A 21,260-nucleotide genomic window follows, 5' to 3' on the forward strand; every position below is an offset into this window, starting at 1 on the left:
TTAAAAGTCATATTAAGGACATGACTTTGAAAGACTGAACAGGCCAAGATGTCAAAATAAAGTGGACAAGAAATAGCAACCGTTCTTCTCTGCTTGTGATGGACATAAACTCAACTCTAGTGAAGCACATGCCTTTGGTTAAGAGGTTACTCAACTTATTCAGTACTTTCACATTTATTCACATTTATCAAAAATACATTGCCATCAGCACACACACAGTATGTCAGCCAATAAGTGAAAATAAATCGCAGTAAAGAACTGCCAAAGATGCAGTATGTTCAACCCAGTCACCACGATAAATGCTGGCATTTCTGTAAATCACAAAAACGTTTCATTCTTGACAACACTGTGCTTCCGACTCGTTTGGTTCAGGCTTAAAAAAAAGTTGGTTAAGTTTATGAAAGATCATGTTATGCCTTAAAATACCTGCTTTGGTTAACACAAACAAGGCTGGAGATGTCCCAGCTTCGGATCAAATATATGGAAGTCATCCAAAATGTCCCGAGATCTCCTTTAAAATATCCAAATGTTGAAACCTAGTCTTGAATTGCGATCTTCGACTTTCGACTGATTTGATAAACAAACAAACTTAAACCTTAAAGGACAACACAGCATCACACTGCTTTACTTTGCTTATATGTGGCGGACCCTGCCACCTTTCTAGCTTCAAACAGTGTTCTGGGACCTTATTTTCCCCTGAGAACAGCTTGTTTATTCAGATTATGAGTTTAATTTACGACCTCAATAATATTGTGAATATTAAAATTCTTCAGTTCAAAACTACATAATGCCCCTTTAATAAATCATATGGCTATGAAAATACTCCACACAACACAAAATAATTACTCAGTTACATTACCATCAGTGTACGAAATGTCACTATCAACCTCAGCCTGATCCTGGCAGCAACAGTCAGAGCCGACAGCGTCTTATCAATCACTCAGTGGTTGGATAGGAGGAGATGTGATAACTGTCCCTTCCTTTATCTGGTACGCTATCATAACCTAATTCTGAGGGATAACATCTCCTGGGAAGACTCTTTCTATCGTCACACTGCTCCACATTCCCATTCAGCTCAACCAGAAGCTATATTTATCCATTTATTTTCCCCCCTTGCATTTGGAGGATTTGTAATCATCATTCAACCTGAGATTTACTGAGCAGCTGCCAATTAACCTGACTCCCCTCTCTCTTTGACCTCATCAGCATGCCATTAAACTCACACGGTCACCAGGGCCCTGTGCTGTATCACAAACCTGTGCAGACAGACAGAGACTGAAGGTGTGAAGGTAAATTTGTGCCAAAACTGCCATTGTATGTGAAGGAAGATGTTGGTTTTAAGAGTTTTTCAGCGTGTATGTGTGTGTGTGTGTGTGTGTTTGCGTTTGTGCGTGTGTGTGTCAGGGCAATTGAGTTGAGCGAGGTCTCGAGGTAATTCAGCCTTCACTTGAGTTTATTCTACGGTGTATCTAAATTCTGTCCAACCCCTGACCACCTCTCACCGGCGACCTCTGATGTGTTGAATCTCATTATTCTGTGTGTGTGTGTGTGCGTGCGTGTACCTCCACGTATGCGTGTGTGCGTGCTGCATGTGTGTCTGTGGATTGTAATGCATTAGCTCGCTCCTCCCAGCGGAGTGCCAGTCTAAACTAAGCAGCGTGATGATGATGCTCTCTGTGAGCTGACACAACTCATTTGGCCAGGAGGAGCTGATCTACACCAGCGCTGCTCATTTACAGTAGGGGAGGGAGGAGGAGAGAGGTGGGAGAGGTGGAGGGAGGGGAGGGAGTGAGTGGGGTGAGGTGGGGGTGTATGTCTGTATCCGCCTCACCCTCTTGTCCTTGTCTGGGTATGAACAGGACTGGTGGGGAGAGAGAGAGAGAGAGAGAGAGAGAGACAGAGAGGACACAACTCGAGCATCATCTGTTGAACGCCTCGTGGTGGACCTGGAGAATATTTCATGCTTATAATCAGTCTCTTCATAGTGATATGTAAAGTTAGGTAGACACCCTTTAAGTATAAGTTCCCTCCACAATTACTATCCAGTCATTATCGACCTAGTTGAGTCCAAAAAAACATTTCTGGAGCTTCACAGCACAGCAGCATTACAGAATTCTCCAAAACAGCTGAAGTAGATGGAGAGTAGTTTAAAAACATAAAACTGTTCCATACAGCTTGTCTGATGCATGAGTTTGACCATTCGAGTGTGAAAATATTGTCTTTTCAAATCCATCTTGGACCTCGGGGCTCAAGTCCAAATAAATCTTCAATTTACAGAGTGAGATGTGAAAATATTTCAGCGCCGTTTTTTTATCTGACTCTTTGTAGCTTCTCTCCAGCTGCACGCCTCCTCCTGCCCGTCGTGTCTTGTCGCCCCTGAAGTCAGAGCCGCTGTAAATCACCTCTGTACTCCACCCCCTCCTCAGTCATTCTCGGAGTCTGTGTTTAGTCCCAGTTTGGTGTCCAGCCGTGTTTACTCTCGCATCAGGCAGCCAAATTCAGTTGAGCTGGTCCCTGTTGCCATAGTGACTTCACTGGCTCCCTGGCTAACTGAGCCATGAGCTAATCAGCTAACAGCGGCTAGCTACAGCCAAGCGTAGGAGGCAAAGAGCAGCAGTTGTTGCTTACTAAAATGCCGCCCCCTGCGTTTTTGTAGCAACCTTCAGTTTCTGGCCATATTCTACAAACTACACCTTTAAGCTAAATTGTTTATCATGGAGGTCATAGTTAAAGGTGAAGTTGTGTTGGACTAGCTTATATCGAGAGGCGTTTTCTAATTTTTTTATCCCTCCGTGTACATAGAAGAGGAGGGCGAAATATTGTTAACACATCTGAATGTAACTCCATTCAACAGTGCCATTAACTGTGACCTCGGTGCTAAAACATCTAATTTATTTAATACCTCTGTGTCAGGGTTCACCACAACTGAATATCAGAGGCCTCGTAAAAGAAGCAGAGCTGTTGTGGTTGACATTACTCTACAGGTGCTCAAAATAAAGTGGGCACTGAGTGTAAATCTATTCATCAATCGACATGAATAAACCGCCTCTGTGCCTCATTAAATATATATTGCCCCTGCAATAAATACCACGTCTGGTTTTTAATACCTTTTTTTATTGTCACACCACAGCTCCATGAATACTCATTAAATTTGTTTTACTTTTTTTCTCTTAGTTAGTCAACGAAAAGTTTACATCCACTTCACCCCAGCCCACCGAAAACAAAACCCTCCAAGAGGAATAATAAGAACTTATTAATAAGATGACCACTGTGGTGTCATCTTATAGCCGAGTCTCTGTCCTGTCGTGCAAATATCAGAGGAGTGTCTGTTTAATCAGAGTGCTGACGATACTTTAACTTCGGCAGTAGACTCTCACTCTCTCTGGGTTCTGGGCCTCTCCATCTTCTGGATTGGTAACTGTACCCAAAGTTTCTCCTTTTTACATTAAACAACAAATTCTTTACTCTTTACTTCTTCACTCATCCAGCATCCTATGTTGTAAATATTAATTTGATAATCTAACTTTTGGAAACACTGGCTGACATTTTGCACCATTTTCCGACCCAATAACAATTCGATTCATCGAGAAAATAAAAAAAAACAGATTAATTGACAATGAAATAGTTGTTAGTTACAGCCCTAGCTTTGGGACAGTATAGACAAATGAATATGATGGATCATTATATTTCATTTCTATATTGGTTCTAACTATGTAGTTTTGTAAAGGAGTCAAAGAGTTTAAGAATAACATAGAAAAAAACATGTATAATAATTGAAATGATTTTTATGGACAAAGGTAACTGAAATGGTTAGACTGATATACGCAAGTTTTTTGTCACTCTGTCAGCAATTCAACTGCTTTATTCTGATTCATGAGGCTGTTTTGTATTGTTGTCCGACACTAATAATGTATTTAACATGTGTTTGTGATGTTGCATTCTAGCCTGAAAATTTTGTGATCATGTCGTTGGGTTATTTTATTAGTGCTTTGACGTGGAGAGTACTGTGTATGGGATATTGTTGGACCCGATGTTGTTATTTAATCAGGCATCATGTTATTTCATGTACTTGTGTTGTGATATTGAAGATAATAAACTAACGGACTTCCTAACTGGCCGTTCGATGTGAATAAATGCTTGGCTCCTGTGTATCACTGAAGCTATTGTTCAGCTGATAAGTTGCCATGATTATCGCTGGCACCACTATAGGCTGCTTGTTTATTTGCGTAATGAGTCAAATTAAACATTCAGCCAAGCAAACCACATCTTAATGAGGCGGTATCGTTTAGGAATCAAGATCAGTGGCCTTGACACCATGTTACACCATCTCGGCCTCCCCTTCCTTCCTCGTCGTTACAAGAAAAATAAAAACAGAGATGCCGAGAAACAAAGTGTTTAGCTGGATGCAGCTCAAACGGGAAAAAGGCTTCCCGTTAGCACTGATGAGATAAAATCCAGTTGGAAATCTTATTACTAAAGGAGTCTGGAAGTTTCATCTGCCCAGGGCAGTCGCCACACAACACGGCTCAGGAAACCGAGGCATGTTTGACAGAATTTGACTATTTCAGTCTTGTCTAGGAGGTCAAGAAAGTGCAGCAGATAGAAGGAACGATATGTTAGTGATGCTTTATTACACAGGTCTGTAAATTCCAGTCCTAAGAAGTTTCTTGGAAGGAACTACATTATGTTATGGCACTATAATTACAGATTATAGATAGATTAATCTACTTTAACTTCTCTCTTTTAAACAGAACGCAGCCGGACAGCTGAATGTGCAAAAGTCTGAAATGTGTCTCCAGCATAAAAGCATGAAATTCAAGGTCCTTTATTATGCTCGTTTGCAGGTTCATACTTTTAGTTAAATAGAAATGTTCAAAAAACACAATATTTCTCTCATACTGTCTGTTTCTATAGCACTTCTGTTCACTCTCTGTCTGAGTCCACTGTTCAGATGTATGTCTCTTCAATAAAAAGTCCAGTCTGCTGTGATTGGTCAGCTCTCACATGCCTGAGAAGGCATCACCCACCTCTTTTAAAATCACTGCAGTGCTGGGTGCGTTTTAAGGCACTATTTACTGAATACAGTACTGAGTGACACCCTCTGTCCTCAGACTGTGATTAGCAGGGAGAAAAACTTTCACATTTACAGAGTATACAGATTACAATGACGAAATATTGATACAGGGTAGATTATAAAAATATATGTGAAGATTGTGGAACCAGGAGGATGACAAAGTGGCCAAGTGGTGTCCAAGAGACAAAACCCCCTCTTCACCATTGTGACCTGGAAGAGGACAGGCCAGACAAGACAAATAGCAAAGAAAAACACAAGAATGAATGCAGTTAGTGGTTTAAAAAAACAAACTTAAACGATAGAGATGAAAAAGTAACGATATTACAGGATATCTGTACTGGAAAGTGTATTTCACCACCTGAATGAAGACCAAATGGGGATTCACTAAACAAGCACAACGAGTGGTGAAAAAATCCAAAGGATTCCTTTAAAATGATTCCTTTAAGTAATCAAAGACGTGTTAGAAAATGAAAATATGCAAAGTAAAGTCCAAGTGTAAGAAAGAGAAAATGAGTGCACCACAGATCAGATTGTTGTATGTAGCTCTTGTTCAGACTTCATTCATCCGAATGAGTCACAGAACTGTAAAGCAACACAATTACTGAGAACAAGGACTTAAAGTAAAATGAATAAGCTGTCTGCCTGCTTAACTGAACACCAGATGACAGACAGCCCCTTTCGACCACAGAATGACAATAACAATTCCACAATAACACCATTATTTGATTTATTTATTTATTCATTTTTTTTAAATTTATATTGAACTGCACGTCTTCATAGCCTGGATTAAATGTTCCCCGATAAACTCCCACTGCAGCCACCTTCACCAAGTCACCGCGCGGCGGCTGCCTCATTGTGTTCATAATTGTAATCCCTTGGACCGATGAAAGGGGCGAACTATGCTGGTTAATTAAAACTGCAATCAAATTTACCCCTTAAACTGGCTGCAAAAAGGGACCTCATTCAATTAAATCATGCATCACTTTCCTTTCAATAACATACAAACAAACAAAGTGAGGGGGATGGAGTCGCAAATCCACACGCGTGATGATTGCTTTCGACAACTGGGAGTTTTTTTTTTAATTTGGTAAACAGTGGCTGGGGTGGCGCTTGAGGTGCTGTGGAGGAGAGTCCGGGGAGCAAAGGGGGGATTAAAGACCCTTCCACTGGCCTTCTTTTGGCACTTCTCATGCATGTCTTAATTTGATGCCATAATTAACTTTTGAATCTCAAGGCGTTTTTTTTTTGTTTTTGTTGCAGCATGTGTACACGGGATTCTTTGCAGATAAACGCCACGTGGAGGCCAATAGGACCGAGTAGCTGACTGCTGCAGAAAGCATTTCCTGTTTATCTCTTCCCACTACAAGTAAGAGCATGATCCCTGAGCCCTCCGAAGGCCCTAATGTTATACATCCAGACTTTGTGCCTGTGAGCGTGCTCATGTGCATTTGTGCGAAAGTAATTATATTGATGGAATACCTTGTGTGTGCAATGTTTCCTTTCATTTAGGGCCTCACTTTGTACAGCAGATGTTGTCCACCTGCTACTTGGTATCTGCCCGCCTGACTGAGAGAATATAAAACAGTCAAGGACCTGCTCGGATGCAGTCAAGGGTGTAAAGTATTTTTGTACTTATAAACACGCCCAAACACGGCGAACAATGCATGAGCAGACACAGCACCCACATAGAGACACACACACACACACACACACACACACATGCACATCTAGACACACTCACACAGGTAAATCAATTCATGCAGAAATCCACAAGGGGTTTAACGGAACGGAGAGAGGGGGACTTTTTCACGAGGGCCAGCCAATCACACGATAATTGCTTTGAAATTAAGTACCTTTTGTATTTGAATGCTAATTAACTGATGAAAGAAAATACTCAATAAGTCATTAACGGAAACCTCGAAGAAAATGTTGACCGAGTGAGTGCTTAAAGAAAAGTCCTTTTTTCAGTTTTAAAGCACCGGCTGCAGATAGACTGACTCTTCAAATGAGAGCAGGTAATGAATTGCCATAGACCTTGATACACACTCGTTACGGCATAATTAAATCAAACGCTGTTGGTTATTTACTGTAGGTGGTTGTGGATTCAATTAGCTCAGAATCCCAATTCAATATATTTTACAGTCAAAACTTCCGAAAGTAAGTAATGTATTTGAACACATCTGGCTTGCAATTAATCCACACAGAAAGGTTTTGGCCCTTCAGTGTTGAAAAAAAGTACAATATTTAGATGATTCATTTCACATTTCGACCCTGCTGCCCCTCTGCCTCTGAACACTGTCAGGCTTCCCTCTTTTTGCTGCCTTGAGATAAGAGCACATTGTGTTCTGTGCACATCCAGCCTCGCCCACAAGTAATATGCATTTTTTTGAAAAAATAAAACACTGAATATCATTTGAATATCTTCTGGAGGAAACGATTCTGTAAATGCATGGAAAGGACCCTGTTGAACTGTTGAGATGTGAGCAAGGGCACAGTGAAGGGACAACAGCAAGATAAATAGTCCCTGTTCGGTTTCTGTGTCAGCGTGTGTGTGTGTGTGTGTGTGTGTGTGTGTGTGTGTGTTACGTCGACATGCACGCATAAAATGTGTCAAAATAGCATCAGTGGAAAGTTACCACATTTGCTCAAGTACTGGAGTTAAGTGCAGTTTTTAGGTATTTGTATTTTTGCCAGAATAAGATGTTGCCATGTCATTTTGCTGTTAAATTCAGATTGGCATGAGCACCATGACTAGTATTATCAAGGAGCCTCATTTGATTTAGAAATGACCACACCATGTTTGAGTTCTGTGTGACACAGGATAAGTGAAGTTTGTTTTTAACTTCCTGACATGATCTCCTGGATATGATGTCAAGGCTCTGTATAACACTTACGCTTCAGAAGCAGAGTGTCTGTTCTTCAGCTGCCACATTAATCGTTCTGTTCAGTTTGTTGTTCCCACTTTCTGCACGTGTTAAAAGCATGAAGACTCATTTGCAGCTCGTTTGGATCAGCCGACAGATATGTTGTGGCTCTACTTGTTGCTCCTAACCCTCTCTGTCATCACTTTTAAACATCAGTACATAATCGATCTTACAGCACGGCTGTTGACTGCTGTTCAACTCCAACCCTAAATCGCTGAGGAGCAGATTCCACCTGGACAAATATTATCACATTAACACTGTTTCTAGTGGAAAATATGGTACTGTAGGTATCAGGTGGTGGAATTTTTAAGATTCGCTCAGGATCAAGATGATAGATGCCAATTTCTACAATACATGTCATATTCGAATTCAGATTACATGTATTTGAGCTGACCGTTTGATTTGTTGGGCTGATGGTGGCGTTACAGGTGGGTGCCAAGATGATGAAGATGAAACAAGATGAAACCTGTTTGTTCTGGTAATAACGCTACACCACCACATTTCAGAGATTACCCTTTTTTTCGGCCCAACCACTTTCATGTGATAATGATAGTTGTTGTAATGATTGTTGTGCAGCATTTTGTCAGCAGAACCTTTGTGTTTTTTTTATTTCCTGCCCCATTAATCACCCCATGACTCCTTCAGATTTATCTGTTGACCATTTGGAGGGTCTTGACACCTCTGGACAGCAAAAGTTAAAACCAGCTCCAGCACGACCAGCCAAAGCAGTAATATCTGCTTACACACTGATGCATCACTATTAATGATCTTACTAGTCATCACGGGACATTTCCTGCACAATAAGTACTTTTAATTCTTTTTGTTCATAGGACTTTGACATTAGCAGGATTTCAGATGCAAATGTTTTACTGGTACTTTTACGTTAAAGTCAAAAGGACAGTATGTCATTTCTGTCACTACGTCTTAAAACTACACACAAACACATTCTTATTAAACCTCCTAGATTGGCTGAGGACATACAAAACAGCATGTTGGATAATGTCTGGTACCAGTCAAGCTGTTTTCCGGGAGCTGGTCAGAGTGACCCAGCCAGAAGTTTCTTTTGTTTGTTCCAGAGATAAGTGTTGATAGATTTTTTGTTTTTGCCACATAAGGGTTGAGTAGTGTGGTAGAAGTCGCTTGAACGCCAGCAGAGAGGAAGACAAACGTAAAAGCCAATTTTGGTTTTGGAGACAGGTGAACTCATGTTATTGGTCAGTTGTGACTCATATGTGTCTAAAAGCAGGAGGAAAAGCCCCATTGTAAATCAATTAAGAAGGAGGGATAAAACGGGGAAACTAAGTGTATAACAAAGACTGTATTTGTCATATTCAGGTGCCACTCTCTGCAGACTGTGGTGCACATTCTTTGTTTTGTTGAATAAAGAATCAAGGACAAGACTTTCCATATTTCTATTTTATTACTGGTAAAGAGTTATTCCACGTCAATTTACATTTAGTTTATTCAGTTTACAGGCTTTCGTACTCACTCCCTGACTCTCTCCCCAAAGTTATGGCGACAGCGACCTTATTAACACGTACTGTTACCTTGAATCACAGTAAGATACAGATTTCTCTGGGGTTTTGTTGTAAATATTTGGGATAATATAAGAACATAACATTTAACATAGTATATATTTAAAGGATTTCCTTCCATCGCTGTAAATCACGTCTTTAAAACAGTTTTATATAATCTTCATAAGTGGAGTGGTGTTGCCGCATTTGACAAATGTTTATGGGGTTGTGTGTGTGTATCTGTTTGTGTGTGTGTGTGTGTGTGTGTGTGCATGCGTGTGTGTGTGTGTGCCTGCGTTTAAGATGACTGTTATGTCCCCCGTCCTGATGTTCTTTGGCCCAGTCATTAACCTGGGATTAGCCTGGCAGAGATGGAAGTCAAGGGTCAGGGAGTAAGTGAGTCACCCTGCTGCACAGTCTGGCTTCGGAGCCCTGAACTGAAACTTAATGCTTCCCTCTTATATATGTGAAAGAGAAGGAGAAGAAAAAAAAAAAACTCTCCTTACCTCAAGGGTATTTGTGGACGTGCGTCAGTGCATCAGACTTGCTCAAGTGGATAGTAGGTATTTCTCGAAGTTGTTAGCCTCTTTTTTTTAATCTTCAACGTTTCTTTTTGTGATGCTCATAAGAGTATTAAAAAAAAGTGATGGAGAGTTGCACAACATGCTCAAAGTTTTAAAAAGAGTTACGGCTATTTGGCCCGCCGTGGAGATATGGGAGTGTGGGGTGGAGGAGGAGGAGGAGGAGGAGGAGGAGGAGGGCGCGTTTGGCTGAAGCTTCTGAAGGGGGCAGAATTTGTTTTATGAGGGTAATTGATGCTTTGCTGCAGGAGAAGAGGGCAAAGCAGGCATGAAATTGTGCAGGGGATCAGATCCGTATCGGAGCATACGGGAGAGCTGAGGGAGAACAACGGAGCCTGGCAGCTCGGGGTGGCTGGATTAGGGTGCCGCTCAGCACTGAGGTACAGTTAAGAGCCAATTTTATTCTCTAGCAACCCAATCAGTGGAAAAGCCCTGTATCCTATTAGAGTCAAGTCTGGGGAGGAGAGGCAGAGCTGCTGGAGAACAGCCATTAAGACATTCATATAGCCATCACCATCAGAACAGAGAGAAGGATAATTCAAAACATCTCTTATGAGCAGCAACTTCACTCAAAGATCAACTCAAGTAAATTCGTGGTAACATTCAGGAGGTCATCCAGCACCAAAGGCTAAGAAAAAGGAGATCTGAGCAGGGGGTCTGTTGGCCATTTTACACCCGAATAGCCAGCTGATCTCTCATTGTGCTAGTTTGAGCATGAGCAGGGTCAGCGGTCCAATTCCCCCTGTGTATTCTTGTAGCGGCGTGGTGTTATTGTGTTTGCAGGCGGCGCAGAGCTCGGCGTTGACAAATGTATAGAGGGCACAGCTCATCAGGATTCCCGGGCCGTCCGTCTGTGAATAAGAAGAGGGAATTGGCTGTCAATCCCTAATTAATAAACTCTGCTCCTCTCCCCCCACTCGGCACAGAGTTGCCTGATCAATAACCATTGTGCGGTGCCCATGATTGAAGCCATTCAGATTTATCTGCTAATATCCTGGGTGATAGCCAGAGCTAGACTGGAGATGACAGTAGGCTCAAAGCCCATTACCTCCTTATTTACTGTTTTAAATTCTGCTATAGTCACAGCCAGCCGCTGTCTCTCGAGTAACAAATAGGGGAAAATGTCTTCTCTCTTCCTGGGACAAGTCAAGGACAAAGCAGATGGAAAACGTATGAGTGTCTCTTCATTTTAGCTCAGGGATATGTTTATAAATGCATGTGCGTATGCAGATGTTCAACATATATAACATGATATTTGCAAGTTTTAACTGCAAAGGTTTTTACGCTGATCGAACCCTTCCCTTCCCTCCTCTTCTCCAACCTGAAATCAATGCCCCATCTCCTCTGAAAATGACGCCACGTCTCGAAACAAGCTGGCTAATTTCAAATTTCCCATCCTGTTATAAATCCTACTGTTTCCTCCCCTTTATCTTCAGCCCAGTCAGCACCAGTCACTGTCCACATCCTGTTCATCCGTCTGCCATGTTTGACAGGTATCCCCGTCATTCTCGGTGATCTACAGCCGCTGAATAAAACCAGGCGTACTTAGCAAAGCTCCCAAATGCAGATGGAAAGCCTCACATTTAAGAGCAGCGCCCGGCCCGACAACAGTGTCTACTCTGGTGTCATGTAGAGAGCTGCAGAGTGGATTAATGAGTCCTAACCTTCGCTCTCAGGTCCAGTGTTTGTTTGAATTAAAAATGACTTCCTGCTTAGACTGACTGAGCTCAGAGTTTACTATTCTGTACAGTCCTCTTTATGGTAAATGACACGGTGAAGAAATCCTGAACATGTTTAAACTGTGAATCAGTTCCTATTTGATTACATGCACATGCTCGGTTAAAGGGCCACTCCACCAATTTCACACTTGAAGACCAGTTTACTTCTCATGATGGATATTAGTCAGCCTGTAAAACAACAGTTGTGAAATGTCTTCAGTGACTCTGGAGAGAACTTTGAAAAAAAACAAAACAAAAAAAAAAACCTTATGAGTCACCCAACATTGTTGAACTACAATACTAAATCACCGGAAGTAAGGAAAGTTCCACTTATTTTTGTCTCAGTTACTATATGTCCATCAATCCGGTTATATTATCAGTAGTGTTATTTTTCAGTGTATTAATTTGTTTAGTGATGTTTTTAGTTTGTATGTTTTTTTCTAATGATGGTTTCCTGTAAGCTTGTTTGGGGAGAGCACATTATTTGTGCATAACATAATAATGATAATGATAAAAATCTTGATCTTATTCTTATAAATAATGATTTCCCAGGTTAGCCAAACCTGATTTTGGATGGCAAACAAAGGCATTTCAATAATCAATCTTATCTGATCCAATCACCTGACTGCTTGGTTTGTTGTCGTAATGCTTCCTCACTCCATCTATTAAACAAACTATAAAAACAACTGTAACAAAAAGAAGTCCAAGAGTGATGCAGGCAGAAATGTTCACTAACCAGTGATGTTTTGTTTTTTCACCCTTGTCTGTTGGCTGGTTGGCTGGTTGGTTTGTCAACAGGATCACACGAAATCTACAGAATTGATTTCCCTGAATCGTAGATCGAGGATGTGTCTCAGTCCAGAACCATCCTCATCAACTTCTAGTGCAGATTCATATAAAGGGACAGATCCAGGAATTCTTTCTTACTGTCTCTGACATTGCAAGATTTTGTGCTTTTTGACATTTTGATAAAAAGGAATCTGCATATTTAGGTGGTTGGTATCTATGAGTGAGTACAAATTGATGCAGAGCCTAATAAAAATCCAGATCTGGCAGATTTACTACACATATACAGGGCTATCGAGTGTGATATTGGATTAGGCTTGATTGCATTAAAGGGGATTGTTGGGCCTGGGGCGGAGGTATGCACTCTACTGCCGTTATAGTTGACTTTACGTTTAGACACAGACAACTTTCCTCACTCTCTGATGCATCATCTGATGTGACAGGCGACCAACAGAAACACGCTTTTACATTGAAGAAAATAATGGATTTCTCTGAGTTTTAATATTTGATAACAACATATAAAACAAAGATCTGGCCTTATTTAGACATTTGAATGTGCAAATGTTACATATTATGTCTTTGAGGGTAAATTCTGAAGACAGTCTTGTTACTCCACCATCATAATTACATGCACAGTCATTTCCAGGGCAGAGGATTCTAGTGAGGTTGGAGTTTCTGTGTTCATTGTAGCTCAGGACATGCTTCAGGTGGTCCAGACAGAAGAGTTTTTGATAAGCACTCTTCCTCAATCATTATTCTTGTTCAATGGAGTTGAACTGAATTATCACAACATCCGAGGAAGGATTTGAATTCGAGGTGCGCCTTTGATTATGCTCTATCACCCAATTTTGGTGGCAAACTTGTTGTTAGTGCCGTCCTGCAGAGCGAGCTTTCTCCGATGTTATCAGTGCTGATCACTTGGGGATGATTACATAGGCCGGTCTGCGATACGACAGCGTCGGCACACAAATTCTTAGTGTAGAGGGGAGGATTGAGTCGCCCAGGAGACGCTCCCCGAGGGACGACTTCTCAACGATCACCTTTCACATTGTTGTTGCAAACTATCTGCTGGATCAGAGCCTGTCAGGGCCAGCAGGATTATTCTACATCTGTTTACAAAGCTTAAAAGTGACATTTTGGAAGAGTGGGTGATGTGAAGAGGTCACTGGTCTGTTGACAGATATTGCAACTAGAGAAATATGCTGTTTACATAAACATGTTTGTTCAGTTAGATGCTCTGGTGTGGTTAAGAGCACATGCATGCACATAGAAAAAACACAAACACCCACCCACCTACCCACCCACCCACACATACAAACACACACAGGCCCATTAATCTGCTTTTTTGATTCAGGTCTTAATCTCCTGTCTGCTACTCCGCTGGCAGGTCCCGCCTCCCAGCTTAGTGGTAACAAAGAAGCTGGAGATTCGTGAAGAGGCTCAAACAGGCAGCATGCATCATAAAACCTGTTTATCTCTGTTGTAACCTTGGTGCTCATGCCTGTGTGTACAGGGACAGGGGTTAAAACATGTTGAGCTTCAGGTCTGATGGTAAAAGAACCCAAATAAAAGGTCCGGTTTGTAGGATTAAGGGCCAGAAATGGGACATAACATTCATAATTATGTTAATTATTAGTGTATGATCACCTGAAAAAAAATTTGAAAAAATTTGCTCCCATAAAATTAGCCTTTTGTATCCACAGAGGGTGGGTTGAACTGCCATGTTTCTACAGTACCCCAGAAAGGACGAACCAAACACTGACTCTAAACATGGCCTTTTGCGTTTCTCACATTTCTCAGAGGCCACCTTAGGGGAGGATGAGGCGAGGGGTATTTAGTCGGCTGCACTCCGCAACCACACTGCTGTGCCACTTTAATGACCTGTAATAGAATGTTTGCTTATTGAGACAATACTCAACCAATTTAGCATTGTGCTGCTATCAGATTTTTGGACTCATGATGGAACACCACTGCCTTTATTCTTCGTTATCAGTTTGTTTCACTCATCTTTCATCCTTGTCAAAACCTGGGGCCACAGCAGCTGTCTCCTGTGTGAACGTCTGGTGCCTGTTTTCCCTAAACACCAACCCCATATTCCTCTTTGCATGCACTTTATCGTTCTTTCATTAAAAAATATATTAATATTTCCTCCTTTGCTCCTGTATATTACTATGACCACTAGAGGTCACCACCACCCAACGCTGTTTTTCTGGTGAGGACAGCCTTCTTTAGCCTCAGCTGACATCACTTGAGGCAATACATCCGATTTCAGGCAGCTCTCTAAGAAGTAGAACTCTTGTAACACCTGTAAACAGACTTTGATGTGTAAAACATTGTTGGTTCCCCTTCAAAGCCTATATAAAATGTGTCTCAGGTCAGCTTGATGAATATTGCTCTTTCTGCACATCAGATACTAAACCACTTGTGACTTCTTTAGTTATGAACTGGACGGCTTACTGCATGTTGGACTTTGCAGTATTGCATAAATCAACCAGAGTTTGATGTTGATCCAAAATATAAAAGCCTGATGATTTGCCACTAATAACCATGGAAGGATTGCTGAGGCATGTTTACTTGTGTGCAGATGTCTTGATTACTGAGCCATTAGATTAATAGAGATAGGCTTTTTCACGCTGTTCATAGATCCTGAACATCCCCTGCACAAATAATCCGCGCTTAGCAGCGCAAGGTTAATACAACATGCAGCAGAGGCCGGCGAAAGCTGACAGGACAGCGGTCCAGAGGCAACTCCAGAGGTGAAAGAAGACACCCGCCATAAAAACTGCGGTGAATCATGTCTGCAGCCTCATGGGACCAGCGGACCATGTCCTGGCACTGATAGTTTGACAGACGATACATCACCATCAACTGCAAGATCTATTGTTATGACAGCAGGAAAGATGGTATCATACAGCAGCAATATCCACAATGTGACAAACACAAACAAACGACTGTGCGGCGACGCACACACAGGCGTACTGTAACTGCAAATACACACAAGCTCCAGAACAAATGACAAATTCACTTTTTCCCCCATAAAAATTGCATCTGGCAGATCACAGATTAAATAAAGTTTTGTTGTCATTGTTTAAAAACACAATAAGTCACAGTTTGCAAGGCTGATCCCTATCATTAATATTGTTGAAGTACTGTGTGTTTGCCACTAGATGTCTCACTCCGTGCTGTTTTTTTTAGGCCACACTTGCCGCACACACACAGTCACATGCAGGGTGCACATGGTGTGTTTAATATGACCAGCCTAGCCACTCTCCACATGTGTTGCAGTCTCCTCTGGGAGGACAGGAAAGCATCTGCCTCCCTCTGTCTGTCTAACACATTTCTGGGAAAATAGCCTAAACCTGTGGCTCAGGAGGAAGCAGCGAAAACTCACACACACACACACATACACACAGACAAGGATACATGTGTGAACAAAAACAAGAATAATTTGTGCAAATGTATGTTTGCGCTGTAATTCCTGTTATACATTATCGAGGATTAGATTGGACTACATGGATATAATGCTGCTTTATCTCTACAGGCTGAAAGCGATGTAATAATAATACTGATAACAATGATTATTTCTGTGCTTCTCTAAGCCCAGGATAAAATAACCATATAAACAAAACCATTAGGCGTAATAAGGGAAGACACTGTTGGCTTCATTAGGTGCTCACAGGGAGCATCCTCAGTGACAGTCAAGCTCTCTGTTTCACCTGGTTGGTTAGTTTTTCTCTTTCTAGTGTTTTGTATTTTCGTTGTACTGTGCTGTGGGGAATTGGTGCCCTTTGGACCACAGAGAGCGCGGCGTAAAGGCAATACAATGTGCGCTTTGTGAACCGACAGAACAGTAAAATCATACATGCACGAGCCAGCCCCAGGCTGATAATCCAGAAAGACAACTGGCGATTAATGGACGCAGGAATTAAATATTGTTCAAGGATTCTTTAAGATATAAGGCTGCGCTCCAGTAACACTGTAGTGTCAACATTAAATCTGAAAACAATCAGTTGATGGATTAATTGACAGAAAGGAAATCAACAATTTGGCTTATCAATTTCTTGTCATTTGTCAATACTATGTCATAAAATGAATAACTGGTATTGATATGTGATGTTAAATGAATGCCCACAGTGATTTGCACTGTTGTATGTGTCCATGTTTATTCTGACAGCAACTACAAGTTTCTGGACCAGAAACTTCACCTATGGCCATAATTTCTACTGTAAATGTGAGACAAGCCTCTGTCCCTAATTTGATTACAAGATCAAGGTATTTTAAGTGCATTACAACTAAAAAATAGATATGCACCAAAATGAATTACTTTTAATTTCAAGGGAATGTGACAGGTGTTAAACCCAGTTCTGTGATCCATCTGATTTTGAGACCCAAAATGGGAATTTCAGCTTTTTATTTGCAAATGTTCTGTATCCACTCTTTAGGAGCACTGGGTCTAACTAGATGTGAGTGTTTTGTTATGAATAAACTTCAATAGATTGCGCATGCTCTGTGTTCTATGTGTAGCCAGGTGTTTCACATAGCATGATCAACGTCCCTCCAGTCAACGAGGAAACTGATTGGACAAGCACTGAACCAATCAATTCCAAGGAACGTTCCCATCACGCAGCAGCGAACGTTAGTAACGTTAGCGTCATACAGTTAGCTAAAATAGCACATACATAATCCGTGAAGCGTGAGTTAACCCGTATTATTATTTTTTTTAGTTAAACAGTGACACAGTGTGAACAGGGTTCCTTGTAGTGATAAAGTAAATTATTGCCCAGCCCAGCAGAGTTGATGGAGACCAAAGTTACGTTCCTCGGGTGACCAGAAACGCTACCCAAACAAGTTGGGTGCTTCAGTGTCAGCTGAATGTGTACAGTAAGTAGCTAGCTATTTTTTTTGCTAACACGTTAGCCAGAAAGATTGTGGAAGACATTATTATGCAAATTATTTAAGTGTGTTGGCTTATTTGAAAGCTCCTCTGTCTCCTGTTGTCAAACATTGTGGTTTGGGATTGTATTCTCTGTTGAACAGTATGAAAAAGTCACAATGCAAAATAAAGACAAACTACACTGATGAGGATGAACTGTGATCTCAAGTTGAACCAAATGGATCATGAACGTAAAACTTAAGTTGAGACAGGATTGTATGGCCCCTCACTGTAATTGTGGCATTTCAACTAGGTAGGGTTGCACAGTGAATTTAAATATTATCACATGGTGGCCCAGTGCATGTCAAAATCACAAGGCTACATCTTTTCTGATAAACTCAATAAGTGTGACCAAACAACCTTACTGTATAATGAGTTAGTACTGTAGTGCTGCAGAAATGCCATGGTCTACAGATCTTGTTCTCCACATCTAAGAAAACATGCTTGTTTGCTACAGACCCCAACAAATGTCGCGTCATCATGATTTTTTGAATTGTTATTGTAGTTTTTTTTTTCTGTGAAAATAAAAATTGTGTTATAGATATGATTATTCCCAGAAATTGCAAATGAAGTCGCAAATGCAGTGTCTGTCAAAATAAATGCAATAGGATTTTAAAACCATGTCATGCTGCCCAGATTTCAGCTGATGTTTTCATTATCGTTATCTGCTGAATATTTGAACAAGTAAAGCAGCCTGAGATGCTGGGACTCGGTCGTCCTTGAGAACTTTGCTGAATTGATTTGTTGATTGTCACAATAGTTGCAGATTTTTTTTCTCTTTACTCGAAGCTCAGTTAATCATTTTATTTCTTTTTTATTCTGTAATTGTCTGTGTTATTTGTTGCATAAAGGTACATCTAGAGGCAGGTAGAGTAGCTTAAGCTAGAAATGCTGTTGTCTTTGTCATGATCAATTCAATTATATCAATTCAGTATACTTGACTATTATGATAAATTATTAATATATACACCAACAGGGATACAAATGATATACTTCATAAAGCTAACCTCCTTTTACACGCAGTGTCTACCTTGACAGGTAATCACTATCAGTTTAAAAACCCTTTTAAAGCTCAGAGTGATGGCAGTCTATACCATCAAATACAAGCTAAATGCTAGAGCCGCACGGCCTGAGAAGGTTAGCTGTAGTCATGCAAGGTGATGTGATGTATTAGGGGCTTTCAGTCTTGGTCCTGCCTCTCGCTGCAGGCCACCTATTTCCCCATGAATTCTCACTCGCTCCGTCTGCGGTTGTAAAAATCTGCCAGTTTGAGTACAGCTGTGTGTGTTTATGTGTCTGTCAGAGTGTGACTGTGGAGAATAAGCTCCAGAATGTGTGTTATCTATTAATTCCTTCATTAAGCTCTTATCACCAGTTTTAATGCCAATTAAGATGCGCTTTAATGTGACGGCAGGGCGGGCAAGCGACTGTGCACTTCTCACTCCACATTGACAAGAGAAGAGGAGTAGACCACGTACAGAAAGGACCACCCACTCGCCTTATCAGGCCACTAAGGCGCCATGGGCCTGTTAGTTTTGCCTCTTTAACACTGACACTGTTTAATATGCTCTATATGGCTGCACCTAATATTTTTCACACACTGCTGAAGTACAGAAGGCCAATTGGATGTCAGCATGTCACTGTAGAGCAGCTTGAATTTACTTCATTTACCTAAATTTAATCTATTTCCAGTCCTGTGTATATTCCATTAAATTTTTCAAACAAAAACATTTGAAAAACAGACGCATACTGAGTCTTGCTTGAACTGGGAGATGAGTTGAAAATCATTGCGAGGGGCAGAAATCACATGCTCTGCTGCATGGTGTAGGACATGTAGAGGTCGCAGCTTTCTCTGAATGTGGTTGAGCAATGCTCTGCTGTGTTTACTCATAGGTGAGGGGCCAACTATAGAGAGATAGACGTACATGCTCACATAGCTACATACAGACAGGTCTGTGCCTTCCATGTACCAGCCATATGGAGCAAGATAAAACTTTAGCAAATTCTGTCAGGGTCACAATGAACACTTTTGTGTGAATTATAATTAGATAGCATTGACAGATCTGCAATATGCACACTAAGCAGATGGCTCATGGACAGTGAAGAGAGGCGGGGGTAGTTGTGGGGTGATGGACTACAGGTCTCCTGTTATAGCAGCTGGCTGACAACTCAGGGATACTGTGTGTCAGCAGAGAGAGAGAAAAAGAGAGATAGAAGAAGAGGGATGGATGGAGGGAATCAAAGAAAAGGGACTGACAGAAATAGACAAGTGAATGTGGACGAAGAACGAGAACTTAAAACTCATGATTATATTCAGTGTAAAATGGTGTATAGTCTAATGTCTATTACATTGTCTCATTGTGGAATCTAACTCTTAATTTCATTTTTTTACAGTAAAAAACACGAGATTATTCAGTTTATTATCAAATGATAGAGAAAAGCAGAAAATCTTAACTTTTAAGATGCCGGATGCAGAGTATTTCTGGCAATTCTGCTTGACAAAGTATAGCCTTCATGTGCCACGCTGATGTGAACATTAAGTATAACACATGTTGGATTGACATTGCCATGAAAAACAAACAGAAATGAGGTCCTGTTAGAGCTTTGCTCAGCGTGTTAACTTCATCTCATCTCTCCTCTCCCTGTGTGGTGCTGACGTCTCTTTCCTCCCCTGTATTTTCTACTCTCTATCCTTCTCAATCCCAGCTTTGATGTATGCATGAGGGAGGATTTCCTGAAGACCAAAGAGGCCATTACCCAGGGGCCATTAGGCCTCTAGTAGAGCATGTCAATGAGTGCTGAGTCTTACTCTGTTTTCACATGCAGCCACTTTATGTGTGGGTAGGGTAGGGTAGGGTAGGGGGGATTCCTCGGGAGTGATAAAGTTTAGCCTTAAACGTATATATCGCCATCATAAATATCTGTGTTTTTATCAGAACAGCTCTGTTAGTGCGCCCCGCTGTAACATTTGATATAGTGGTTGTTTTCCTGCTATTGCACGTGGGGAGGTTGGGTCATTAATTGGTACTGTTGTTCTTTCATGCAGACTAAGAGCGAGGGGAGTGAGTCATCATCATCAGGATGAAATGCTCTGACATTTGAGCATGAAAGTCCCAGAGTGCCTTGCGGCCCAACATCGCTGGGTACATTTGTATTTTACAGTAAGGGGTGTACGCAGAGCGCTGTGGTCTGAATGAGATATGTTTTTATTTTGTTTATTAGCAAAGCGTTGGGGTCATGTAGGTAACAACCACATTACAGAGCAAATCAAGTAATGAGGGATACGGGATATACAAATATTTACGTAAACAAGGAGGTTCAGTGTGTTATTCAGATGGGATCTTTGTGTTGTGGTGACTTGATGAAACTAAATGGGATGATAAGCCGTGAGGTGAGCGGGGAGTAAGCTGAAGGGGACACAGAGGGAAGATAACCTTGATTGCCGGAATCACTCTGCCGATCTCTTCAGTATATCCCCATAGAGGACAAGGGCACGCCGACTCCGCTGTGGTTTAAAAAAAATAAATTAAAAAATGCCCTCAAAGAAAGTGTGCGGTAAATGAGTGATAGTATATCATGCTCCTGTTTTTACAGAGAGCACTTGAGAGGATCATTGAAGTTTGCTGAGAGCGTCGGGACTCTCTCAAGGGCAGCTTGGCTCCATCATCTGCGGCGAATGCGATGCGCACTCCTTCTCTAATCAGAAATATAAAATCTTTGCATTCAGCGT

At 41.2% G+C, this 21,260-nt stretch overlaps 1 protein-coding gene across 2 annotated transcripts in view; it reads left to right on the top strand.

Moving 5' to 3' along the window:
- The first annotated feature begins 17,239 nt into the window (after positions 1 to 17,239).
- cacna2d2a (calcium channel, voltage-dependent, alpha 2/delta subunit 2a) overlaps positions 17,240 to 21,260 on the top strand; it is a 171,667-nt gene continuing 167,646 nt past the window's right edge. For both annotated transcript variants that reach the window (XM_030420234.1, XM_030420233.1), the window contains exon 1: positions 17,240 to 17,478. The gene's annotated coding sequence lies outside the window, so the exon portion shown is untranslated. The remainder of the gene's footprint in view (positions 17,479 to 21,260) is intronic.

The sequence above is a fragment of the Sparus aurata genome, chromosome 6, assembly GCF_900880675.1.
Source record: "Sparus aurata chromosome 6, fSpaAur1.1, whole genome shotgun sequence".
Classification (NCBI taxonomy): domain Eukaryota; kingdom Metazoa; phylum Chordata; class Actinopteri; order Spariformes; family Sparidae; genus Sparus; species Sparus aurata.